The sequence below is a fragment of the Tursiops truncatus genome, chromosome 9 (assembly GCF_011762595.2).
Source record: "Tursiops truncatus isolate mTurTru1 chromosome 9, mTurTru1.mat.Y, whole genome shotgun sequence".
Taxonomy (NCBI): domain Eukaryota; kingdom Metazoa; phylum Chordata; class Mammalia; order Artiodactyla; family Delphinidae; genus Tursiops; species Tursiops truncatus.
In genome coordinates, this window is record NC_047042.1 from 18,053,797 (window position 1) to 18,066,034 (window position 12,238).

The window sequence follows — 12,238 nt, forward strand, 5'->3', positions numbered from 1 at the left end:
GGATCCTCCCGGACCGGGGCACGAACCCATGTCCCCTTCATCAGCAGGCGGACTGTCAACCACTGCGCCACCAGGGAAGCCTGCTTATTAGTTTTTAAGAGAAGGATTTTTTAAAAATGAATTCTGTTGTAACTGTATATGGGCCTGGCCTAGGTGTGGCTATTCCCTTTCTCCAGTAAGGAATTCTCTTTACTCCTGTTCAACGGGGCAGAGTGGAGTAAGGAATCTGAGATTCTATTAATTATCAAAATGGTTTCTCATCACAGTACCTTACCATACCTTCTCCAAAAGATTGTAGCCAGATCACAGTCTTTCCTGAAGCAAAGACTTTCTCCAAAATATCCAGTCCTTGCTTCAGGAAAGGTTGTAATCTGCCTACACTGGGGGTAGGGGTGAGTGGGGAAGGAGCCATGGCTCTGTCCAGCTGAGCTCTGTGTATTCAGTAGCATCCCCCCAACAACCTGACATCTCCCCAGTCCTTGGTTTTCATGCCGAGGCTCTGTGGTTCCGGGGTGGACTAGTCTCTGGTCCGTGTCTGGCACTGCCGGTTGTAGTGCTTCGTTCTTCCTATTTGTAACCTCCTGCATCGACTTTGTTTTCTAAAAACATTGTTGAATTTCTTGTTCCTTGATTTTTACTACTCTATTGTCTTTGTTCTTTTGGATTTTCTTGGGTTTTTTTTTTGTTTGTTTTTTGCTACGGGAAGGAGAGAAGAAAAATGTATGGTGTTAATCAGTCATGTTTAAATTAGAAGTCCTTTAGCTATGGTTTTCTGAGTTTAAACTCTGAATACTTAATGATATAATTATTTATATTTTGATGGAATTAACTAAAATTTGGTTTTACTTGAATGAAGTAGGTGATTAAAACAGACTGATTAGTGTAATAACTTTTTAAGAGACATACATTTATTAGAGTGGAATGTCCTATTCTTGAAATCTTTTGGAGCATCAGAAGTTCTTATTTGAAATCTGCCTTTCTTTGCCTGTGCCTAGTAGTATTTGCTTTCCTTGCTTGTATTTCAGTCATAAGCACACTTGAGTGTATTACCGGTAGACATCTGTAAGACATGGTGATGGCTCCTTACAGCGGAGATTCTTAACTGTGGGTGTGTGTCAGACTCCTAGTGACATGTGCCCAGGCCACATTCCAGACCTGCTGAGTCAGAATCTCCTGCTTGTAGGCTTTTGTCTTTTGAAAAAGCTTCTACATGATCATGGTGTATAGTCTTAAGAACTGTTGTGTTACAGATCCTAAAATAAATATAGATTAAATTTTGCATGACGTTTTATATCTTACCAGAAATAAACTCCATATTCTTCATTCAAGGGTGTCAGAATCTGGTTCCAGTCTTTCTTTCTAGCATTTCTGCCAATATTCTCCTGTGGGTACCTTGTATATCAGCAAAACTGGACTTTCCTGTTGCCATGCCTGTGCTTATTCCTGAGGTTCCCCTTGCCTCCAAAGCCCTTCCTCACAGTTCAGCCTCAGTTGTCACTACTTTCTCTATGGATTCCGTGGGGACTAAACGAGCCAGAGAAAACATTTCTGCCTTTCTGGGTATTTTGTTTTGTTCTCATTGTATTCCCTGGACCTTGGAACCTTGACTATATTGAGGTGATTAAGGTAATAATCTTTCTGAACCATGGTCTGCCTTGTTTTATATTGTTATTTGTATACTTGTCTGCTCTAGTCTGTCAGACACCTGGTTCCATGCACGAAGACAGCTTTTACTCATTTTTAACAATAAGATAGTTTGATAAATATTTCTTGAACAAATGTGAGGTATCTTCTCTGTACGTGGGTAGTCAAGCAGAATTTGGGACTATAGGGTAGAATCACAAAATTTATGAGCACAACGGTAGGAGAGAATATCACAGTCCCTGAGTTCTCTCTGATCTGAGTCGGTGGGATGATCAGACTGGTGGAGTACTTTATAGCTCCTGCCCCATCAGAGATACCAGTTTGATGTTTTTCAAGACAGTCCTCAGTTGTGAGATAAATCTGAACTGAGATGGTACTGTGTCATGTGTGCATACAAGGGGGAGTATTTGTAGCATTTGGTTTCATGGGTGCTAGTCTCAGCAGCACCTTATGTTTTGAATTTCTGTTCCACCTTAGGTAAGGCTCTTATGTTGAACACTAAAGCTTTTATTTTCTTACCTGTTCAGTACTGCCCTTGCAGGTTAGTGAGTGGTTTAAAACTAGGCAGTGAGTTTCCCATGTGTTAATATACATGACTGGGGGGTTTGCAGAATTTCATATTTGGTGGTGAAGAGTATTTGATCTGAACCAACTGGAGGGTGATGAGAGTATGTGTTAAGAGCAGTGTACAGGGGAGAACTCACTCGTGTTTATGATGATCGGTTTTTTTTTTTGAGTCAGCTTTATTAAGGTATGATTTACATTAAATAAAGAGTCACCAGTTTTAGGTGTACAATTCATGGAGTTGTGACTGTTGTACATATACGTGGTATAACCACAACCGCAGTTGTGAGGTAACATTTCATCAGCACCAGAAGTTCCCTTGAGCCCTTTTACAGTTAGTACCCTTCCCCCACTCCTTAGTCTCTGGCAACCATTGATCTGCTTTCCATCACTGAAGTTTCGCCTTTTTAAAATGGAATCATATACTCTGTAGTCTGACTTCCTTCACTTAGCACAGTTCTTTTGAGTTCATTCATGTTCTTGTATTTGTTCATTGTCTTGTATTGCTGAGTAGTTATTCCATTGTTTAACCACAGTTTATCCTTTCTAGTGTCATCTTTTGGTGAGCTTGAAACTGCACATTATTTGTTTAAGGGTTTAGTTGACATCTGGTATCCAAACTACACATGAGTATGATTTTTCTTGTTTAGAAGCTCATTAAAGTCAAATAGAATCTTAGACTAAAGGACTTGAATGTAGTGGTTATAGTGGTTACATATGAATCTGGTAATGTTTCTTCAAGTGTGGCCCTTAAACCACCTGCATCAGTTTCCTGGGGTGCTTACCAAGCATGCCAATTCCTGGGCCTTCTCTCAGTCTTAGTGAGTCAGCCTGTGAGTGGAGAAGTCTGAGTGCTGTAAGTGGATATCAGTACTACAGAGGATTCATCTCATCCCAGTGAGTGTCCTTCAGTGTTTCCTGTTCAAGCCTCTCACCGGTGTCAGTTATTTACCACCTACCCTTCCTTCTACCGAGTCCACTGGCACAGCAGCAGATCTCGTTCTACTAGAAAGTTGGGTCTGGAAATATTTCACTGCTTCCAGCTGCTGCCTAGTAGGGCAAGCTTCCTTCCTGGCTCTCCAGTCACTAGTTGTATGACCTTGAACTTACCCCCTGTGCCTTATTATCCTCATCTGTGAAGATGGGGTGAATAATAGTACTTCAGAGTTGTTTGAGCATTGAGTTAATTATATGAGTAAAGTACTCAGAATAGTTCTATTATTTAAGAGTTTGATTTTTAAAATATTGTTATTTTGAGTAATATTTTTATTGCCACCCTGAAAATATACATTCATTATTTGTTTTAACTCATGTTTACCAGTTTATCAATCACCATTTTTTCTTGTAATTTAGACCTTCCTTCCTCATCGTTTCATGTCTTCCTGAAATCTATTCTTTAGAAGTTTCTTTAGAAGAAGTCTGTAAATGATAAACTCAGTTTTTGTTGATTTGAAAATACCTTTATTTGTTTTATGTATACATGTTTTCCTTCCTTCCTCCTTCCCTTCCTCCCTTGGCTGTGTTGGGTCTTCGTTGCTGCGCGGGGGCTTTCTCTAGTTGCAGTGGGTGGGCTTCTCGTTGCGGTGGCTTCTCTTTGTTGCGGACCACGGGCTCTAGGTGCGCGGGCTTCAGTACTTGTGGCGCACGGGCTTCGTTGCTCTGAGGCATGTGAGATCTTCCGAGACCAGGGATCGAACCCGTGTCCCCTGCATTGGCAGACAGATTGTTAACCGCTGCGCCACGAGGGAAGTCCCTACGTGTTTTCTTTAGCCAGTTATATAACTGAAAATGACAGTCATTTGGCTCTTGGCACTTTGATGATCTTACACCACTGTTGTTTGACTTCTTTCTTTTGTGACCACTAGTGACGGTGTAATTGTCATTTCTATGTAGAAAATCTGGCCGTTTTTCCCCTGTTTTTTTCTCTTGGCTTTGGAGTTCTTCAGTTTTATTGTTCTGGAGATTTCTCCTTGTCTGGAACACTTTGTGCTTTCTGAATTTGAGATGTATGTTCCTTATCAATTCTGGACAATTCTTAGCTCTTCTTTCTTCTCCCTTCTTCAAGAAGCCCAAAGAGTAGATTGGTTAGATCTTCTCATTCTCTACTCTACTTCTCAACCTTCCGTCATGTTTTCAATCTCTTTCTCTTTCTGTGATACTGGGTTCGCCAAAAAGTTCACTCAGGTTTTTCCTGTTTTACAGTAGAACCCAAGGAAACTTTCTGGCCAACCCAGTACATCCTAGATGATTTCTTCAGATCCATCTTCCAGTCTCTTGTTTGTTGTCTAATCAATCAATGAATTTTAAGTCTCATGCTTTAATTTCCTGCTTGTGCTTTCATTTCCTTCCTTTATTTCTATCAGTATGATATTTATTGTATATTCTGTATTTCATAGTACTAGTATCTGAAGTTACTTTTGCCGTTTATTATTTCTTTTGGCTTGCTCATTGGGTATTGTTTCCTTATTTATTTGGTGATTTGAAAAAAAATTATTAAATCACACCTGCCCAACCCAATCTTAACTGCTTGGAATCCCAGTTAGCCCTGATTGAGGATGCATTTCTCCCAAGAGGATTTGTTTTTAACTTCTTCCAGGTGCCCAGGGATGGCAGTGACCCGGAAGCACTCTAAGTTAATTCTTGGCTTGGGGGTTTCAGAACTAGCAAGGTATAATAATAAATTCAAATGCTAACTCTGCCCAAGGAGAAGCTTGAGATTGCAGATTAATAGGAGAGATTTCCCCTACCTCTTTCGTCGAGAGAGTTTGGGTATCCGAAATTCGACTCACTGGTTGATCCTAGTTCTTGTTTCTCTAGTCCTATCTCTTCCTAGAACCTGTCTTTGGATAGCAATTGTAGCTGGAATCCTAACCTTATTCTTGAGCCTCTCCCATTGGGTTTGGATTTGGTGCTTGCAGAATCTCCCGTTTCTCTGGAAAATGTTTTTCTGATAGCTTCTTTAGGTATCCACCAGTCTCTGAAAACGGCCATTCCTACAGGAATAATATTAATGTGCTTCAGCATTCTTGAAGAACTATAAACACAATTCCTATAGTAAGGTTGGTATTAGTGCTAATTGAAACAACAGTCTTAAAAAATTAAGCCATTTATCTAATATTGAAGAATGTGTATGGCTGAAATTATAAAGTTTGAAAGAGGCAGAACGTATTGCAGTGGACTAATAACTCTTCAGATGACCAAAACTCTCTGCCAGCAATTGTAAATTTTGTCTTCCACCTAGGGGAAACAGTTTTTAAGATGGGAACTCTTCTGTTGTGTAAAGTCCATTGAAACCTAGTTCACAAGAAAGTCTTTGAGGATTAGGCTTAACTTTGTACTTGTCAAAAAAGACCTAGTTAGAACAAGTCATGTGTTACTGGAGAATGTTTATTAAGCAGTTTGCTTACGTGTTAACTTTTTAAAATCTATGTTAGACATCTTTTTTCCCCCCAAAGATGGTTATAGCAGCAGTACAACCCATTTTGTCATATTGCCTTGTAGAAATATGTGATAATTAACAATAGAGATGCTTCTGAAACTTTCTTAAATCTCATAACCAATCATGATTATAAAATACATGAGTTTAGAAGCAGAGAGGTTAAGAGGTAGATTGATGCTGACCTTTGCATTAGCACAGTTACAGATGAGCAGAAAGGGCCAGAGGTCTGATAGCGCTGTCATGCATAATATATCAGGGTGTACCTCCTTATTATTCACAGCTGGAGCCCTGAGGAAACAAGTTCATGGTAACCACACACCAGAAAGGTGAGAATAGGACGTGAGGATTAACCTTTATTGACTGCCTACCACATGCACAGTTACCATACCAAGGAATTTATGTATCATCCCTTTTAAATTACCATAAACCTCTGACTTTCTTGAGAGGCTCAGGGAAGTTGTCACTGACTTGAATTCTCGTGGATTTTTAAGTGATGGAACCGGTATTCACACTAACCCACAGGCTTTCTACCAGAAAACTGCATGTCGTTTGGAGCTGGACTTTTATCCTAGCTTTCCAGCCCTAGACAGTTCATTTTGTTGTTCTTTAGTAAATTCTCCCGAGATGCCAAGGGTGGGGGAGGGGGGAGGGGTGGTGGGGTCAGAGATAGGAACCACTTTCCCAGCATCCACTTTGCCTTTCCTTATTTTTCTTTCTTGTCTTTATAAATTAATAATTAGTTTCAGTAGCCGTGCGCATGGTGCCCAACTGAAAAAGTATGAAAGGAGTATAAGGAATTTTTGAAAAGTTAATTCCTCTCCCTGACCATCAGTCATTGAGCTCCTTTTCCTGGAGGAGAGCCATTATTGTCAGTTTCTTGTTGCTCCCACCAGAAACAGTCCGTTACCATGAGGTGCATGCATTGTGTTATATCTGTAAAACAAATGGTACGCGCCATACACAAATGCGCTGCGCCTTTGTATTTATCATTGGCATATCTTCCATATTAGTACATAGAGGACAGCCTCTTTATTTTCGTGTAACAACTTTATTGAAAGATAATTTATGTACCATAAAATTTAAAATGTGCAATTCAAAGATGTTTCAGTCTACTCACAGAATTTTGTAACCATCACCAACCACCTAATTTTAGAACATTTTCATCACCCCCAAAATAAATTCTGTACACTTGAGTAGTTACCTCCATTTCTTCCCACCCCCTCAGCCATAAGCGGCCACTAACCTACTTTCTCTCTATTCTGGGAATTACATGTAAATGGAATCATATAATATGATCTTTAGTGACTAGCTTCTTTGATTTACCATAACGTTTTCAAGGATCATCCATGTTGTAGCATCTATCAGTACTTCCATTACTTTTTATTGTTGAGTAATATTCTATTATATTACTATTTTGTTTTATTTATCCATTCATCAGTTAATGGACATTAGATTGTTTCTGCTTTGGGGTAGTACAAATAATGAGGCTAAGAACATTTATGCGCAAGTTTTTATTTTTGATGTATGTTTTAGCTTCTCTTGTGTATATACCTAGGAGTGGAACTGCTGAGTCATATGGTAACTGTTTAATCTTTTGAGAAACTGCTTCTAGTTTTTCAAAATGTGTACATCATTTTCCTTTCTTATAAACAGTCTGTGAGGGTTCTAATATTTGCATATTTTTGCCATCACTTGTTAGTATCTGTCTTTTTGATTATTGCCATCCTAGTACGTGTGGATTCGTGGTTCATTGTGGTTTTGATTTTTGTTTTTCTGATGGCTAAAGATGAACATCTTTTCTAGGAGTTTTAAATAGTTTTAGGTCTTAACATCTGGGTCTTTGATCTACTGTGAGTTAATTTTTGCGTGTAGTGTGAGATAGGAGGCCTGCTTTATTCTTTTGCATGTGGGTGTTCATTTATCTCATCACCTTTTGTTTAAAGACACCGTTCTTTACTTATTGAATGGTCTTGGCACCTTTGTTGAAAAATCATTTGATGGTAATGTGAGGGTTTATTTCTGGACTCTCAGTGCCACACTCTGTTGATTACTGTACCTTTTAGTAAGTTTCGAAATCAAGAAGCATGAGTCTTCCAGTATTGTTCTTTCTCAATATTGGTTTGGCTATTCTGGGTCATTTCATTTCCATATGAATTTTAGGAATGGCTTATCAATTTCTGCAAAGAAGCCAACTGGTATTTTGATAGGCATTGAATTGAATCTGTAGATCAGTTTGGGGCATACTGTCATCTTAACAGAATTAAGTCTTCAGTCCATTAACGTGGGATGTGTTTCTGTTTATTTAGATCTTCTTTAATTTCTTTCAGTAATCTTTTCTAGCTTTGATAGTATATATTTTGAACTTCTTTTGTTAAATTTATTCCTACGTACAGTTGACCCTTAACACGGGTTTGAACTGCTTGGGTCCACTTATACGTGGATTTTTTTTATTAGTATGTACTACAGTACTACACAGTCCACAGATGGTTGACTCTGTGTATATGGAGGAACCACATACACAGAAGGCCAACTATTAAGTTGTACTTCGATTTTCAGCCATGCCCCAACCCTCTAATTGTTCAGTGTTCAACTGTATCTTATTCTTTCTTTTTCCATGGAAAGCAGAAAAATAATTTATTCTAAAAGATAGCAGAAATAAGAAATTCATCCTGAAAATATACTTTGGTATAATTCTGGTGAGGCAGATTTTTCCCTCTGAACATGTTCTCCTACTGACTGCCCCACTGGAGTCTTATTGCCTTGTAACAGTTCTTAAACATTTCGCTGATTCCCATGTTGAGAGCAGGCAGGAGCCATCTTCAAATCCACAGGTTCCAAGGAGAGAGTAACATTATTTCTCCGAAGAACAGCACTTTCTATCTCAGAAGAGTACATAAACATTTTATGGAGGCAGCATACTTTAGGTTAAATAGGTACATCATTCATCAAAGTGTAATAAGAAAGGTGACCAGAAAAAATACTGCATTGTAGAATAAGGCATTCAAATGTGGTGGGAACATTTAAGGCAGTTGATGGCTAAAACGGTTGAGTTAAGGAAGGTGGTCTGGGTGTGGAGGTGACTTTGCATCCAGAGGAGTTCTCTTTGTGGCCTCAGTGACTGAGCACGGGCGAGCAGGTCTTCTTCCTCAAGGCCAGTGATGCTTGAGGTACCAGATGGTTTCATTTTTCAACTGTGGTCCAAAGAGAGGGTTGAGTTGGGCCAGAATTGCAATCAGCCAAAAGAGATAGTGGCAAACTGAACAGGTCACCAATATGGTGATGATAACTCCCCGGTTGGGACCCTTACAGATGAACCAGGGCACCAGGAAGCTGATGAAGCCACAGAACATGCTCATCATAATGAGAGGCACCGTGAGGCCGGTATATGCCATGGTTGCCACCGGAGCTCTGTGTTTTATTCTTTTTGATGCTATTGTGGATGGAATTTCCTTAATTTCATTTGCCTCATTTTTTATAGAAGAGTTATGTTGTATGCATGTGCCATAATCTATCATCATGTTATTAACAAGTCTCCCATTGATGGACATTTAGACCCCAATATATTGCTATTTACGGACATTGTCACTGTGAGGATCAGGTGAATTCCAGTAAGGAGGTGTGCTGAGCTAAAGGATATTCAAATATTGGAATCATCTGTCAAATTAAAAATGAATATACTCTTCCTGTTTATAATTTTACAGCTAAAATTTCCAATGGTGGGCTGTATAAAAAAATGTTCCAAACTCTTTTCAGTTAATTTTGTTTACTTATTAAAAGTAATGATATGCTAGAGGAGGTTCACGTTGCTAAAATGTTGCCTAGAGCAGCACTGTCCAGTAGAACTTTCTGTGATGATAGAAATGTTCTATTATCTGCACTGTTCAGTACCATAAGTCACCAGCTGTATGTGGTTCTGGCTGCTTGAGCCCTTAAAATGAGGCTAGGGTGACGGAAGAACTGAATCTTAAATTTTACTCTGTTTAATTTGGCTAGTGGCTATTGTGTCATATAATTACAGTTGCTTTTTGATTTAAATCTTGCGGAGGTGTGCAGAAGCCATGTTCAAAGTGGTACATCTTGCGTTATTTCCTGAGTAGCAGGAGGAAGTTGTTCTAGTTAAGTTTCATCAACATACAGGTCTTAGTAAACAATTCTCCCCCCACCCCCCGCCGTTTTTTTTTTGTAGTGGTGGTTTACCCTGTACCCAGCTGGCTTCAGATTGCCTACAAACAGAGCCTTTTAGATAGAAACACACGGGTTCTTAGTTTGCTAGTTTTTATATGTATATCTCGTCCTAATGTAAAAAGGTAGGCTTATATGAGGTAAAACTTATATATTCTCCAAAATCTGTCTTTGAAATTTATGGATTTATCTTGGTGATTATGCTCTGGGTCACTGCTTGCAGGTCATGAACCAGGAAGGCTAGAATCTGTTGGTGGTTTGACTAACCTTGGTATGTTAGCTCTTAACTAGGCGTTGCTCTTGTCTCTTCAACCCCTCAGTTCTCTTTGGCACTCTCACATGCTTGGAGAGGCATTGTTTACCAGCTGTTTACTCATGACCTCTGTTTCTATTGGCAGCCTAAACCTTTATTTTTTAACTATAGATTCTATATACCAAGCAGTCCACCAAGGATGTCCACAATGCTGGACATCCCACATGCCCCTCAAACTCTGATGAGCTGAAACAGAAGTAAGCTTTCACTGCAAACCACTCCTCCTCCTGCTGCTGTGTTCTCTCTCCAAATTAATGGTAACACTATCTTACTATCAGAAACCTAGGAGACAGACACCCACCTCCAGCAAATGAATTACTGAGTCCTGAGTTCAGGTTTTCATCATTTCCTCCTGCGACACCTCACTAGTTTCCCTGCTTCTGTCTTTTATCCTTTCCACCCATTCTGTATACCAGTTTCATGTTTTTTGCAGAGAGCAACTCTCTGGTCCTAAAATTGTGTTTCAGTGGCTCCTACTTGCCTTAAGGATAGAGCGCGAATCCCTTAGAACTGTGGGTCGTTCCTCTGTCAACTGGCTGCTGCTGAACCTCTTCCCTGTCTCCAGCCACACTGGACTAGTTTAGGCCTTTGTGCCTCTCATCACCCTGTTCCTGGGCCTTGGCCACCCTCCTCCACCCCCTGTGCCTCATTCTGTTCTGTCTCTAAGATCACTCCCAGCATGTAGATGTTTCTGGCTCAGCCCTCTGCCACCTCCTCCTCTATAACAACACTTGGAGCAGTTATGTTCCTATATTCTTGTGTTTACAGGCATTTCTCTAGAGCCCTCTTGCTAGACCATGCATCCCTCAGTGCCGGGCTCCTTTGTACCCCGGTACACGTCATGGTGCATGCTATACGCCAGGGATCCCCAACCCCCGGGCCACGGACCGATATCAGTTGGTGACCTGTTAGGAACCGGGCCGCACAGCAGGAGGTGAGTGGCAGGCGAGTGAAGCCTCATCTGTATTTGCAGCTGCTCCCCGTCACTCGCATTGCCACCTGAGCTCCACCTCTTGTCAGATCAGTGGCAGCATCAGATTCTCATAGGAGCGCAAACCCTACTGTGAACTGTGCGTGCGAGTGATCTAGGCTGCGTGCTCCTTATGAGAATCTAGTGCCTGATGATCTGAGGTGCAGCTGAGGCGATGCTAGCACTGGGGAGCGGCTGCAAACAGAGATTATCATTAGCAGAGGGGTTTGACTGCACAGAGACCCTGATAAATCAGCTGCCTACAGAGTCATATCAAAACCCTATCAGTGAGTGGCAAGTGACAAGCTGCATCTTATGGAGTAGACTGGACCTAAGGCACACACTTCAGGTGTCACTGTCTCCTGTCACCCCCAGGTGGGACCATCTAGTTGCAGGAAAACAAGCTCAGGACTCCCACGGATTCTGCATTATGGTGAGCTGTATAATCATTTCATTATGTAGTACAATGTAACAATAATAAGAAGGAAAGTGCACAATAAACGTAATGTGCTTGAATCGTCCCGAAACCATCCCCCCACCCCATCCCATGGAAAAACTGTCTTCCACGAAGCTGGTCCCTGGTGTCAAAAAGGCTGGGGACCGCTGTTATATGCTATTCTGAGTATTTGTGGAATCAGTGGATACCATTTTTACACGCTTTTGGGCTCTGGATTAAACTTTTCTGTCTGCCTTTCTCTTCTTCAGTAGTAATAACGTGTACTGCCAGGCCCCACACTGTTTTATGAAATATTAATAATACAGGTGGATGAGAAGTCTATAGCTCCGTCATACATATGTTGTTAGGTGGTCAAGTAGTCAACTCGTTTGCTGTCTAAGGTGTAGTTTAGTTGGGAAGCAGGTGTGATTTACTTACATCTTCACTAACTATGTTCAGTGTTCTAGAAGACGACACAGTCTTAGTAAGACCATGTAAAGTGTCTGGCTTGGAATTATGATTGTTTCTGTTAGAATTTGGGGAATAAGTTTTTGTTTTCCTTTCTTTTTTTTTTTAACTTGCCTGTGCCCCAAAGAGAATTGGCTGTCACATTCTTATTACCCAGCTTCTTAATTCCTCTGATCATTTCAATTATTTAAAAAACCCCAGATTTGGTTAAGGCCAAAATCT

At 40.4% G+C, this 12,238-nt stretch overlaps 1 protein-coding gene and 1 pseudogene across 16 annotated transcripts in view; one reads left to right on the forward strand and one right to left on the reverse strand.

Moving 5' to 3' along the window:
* The window catches only part of SRPK2 (SRSF protein kinase 2), a 261,992-nt gene that overhangs the window by 170,380 nt on the left and 79,374 nt on the right, over window positions 1-12,238 (forward strand). The window lies entirely within an intron of this gene.
* On the reverse strand, window positions 8,772-9,039 carry LOC101329795 (V-type proton ATPase subunit e 1 pseudogene; annotated as a pseudogene).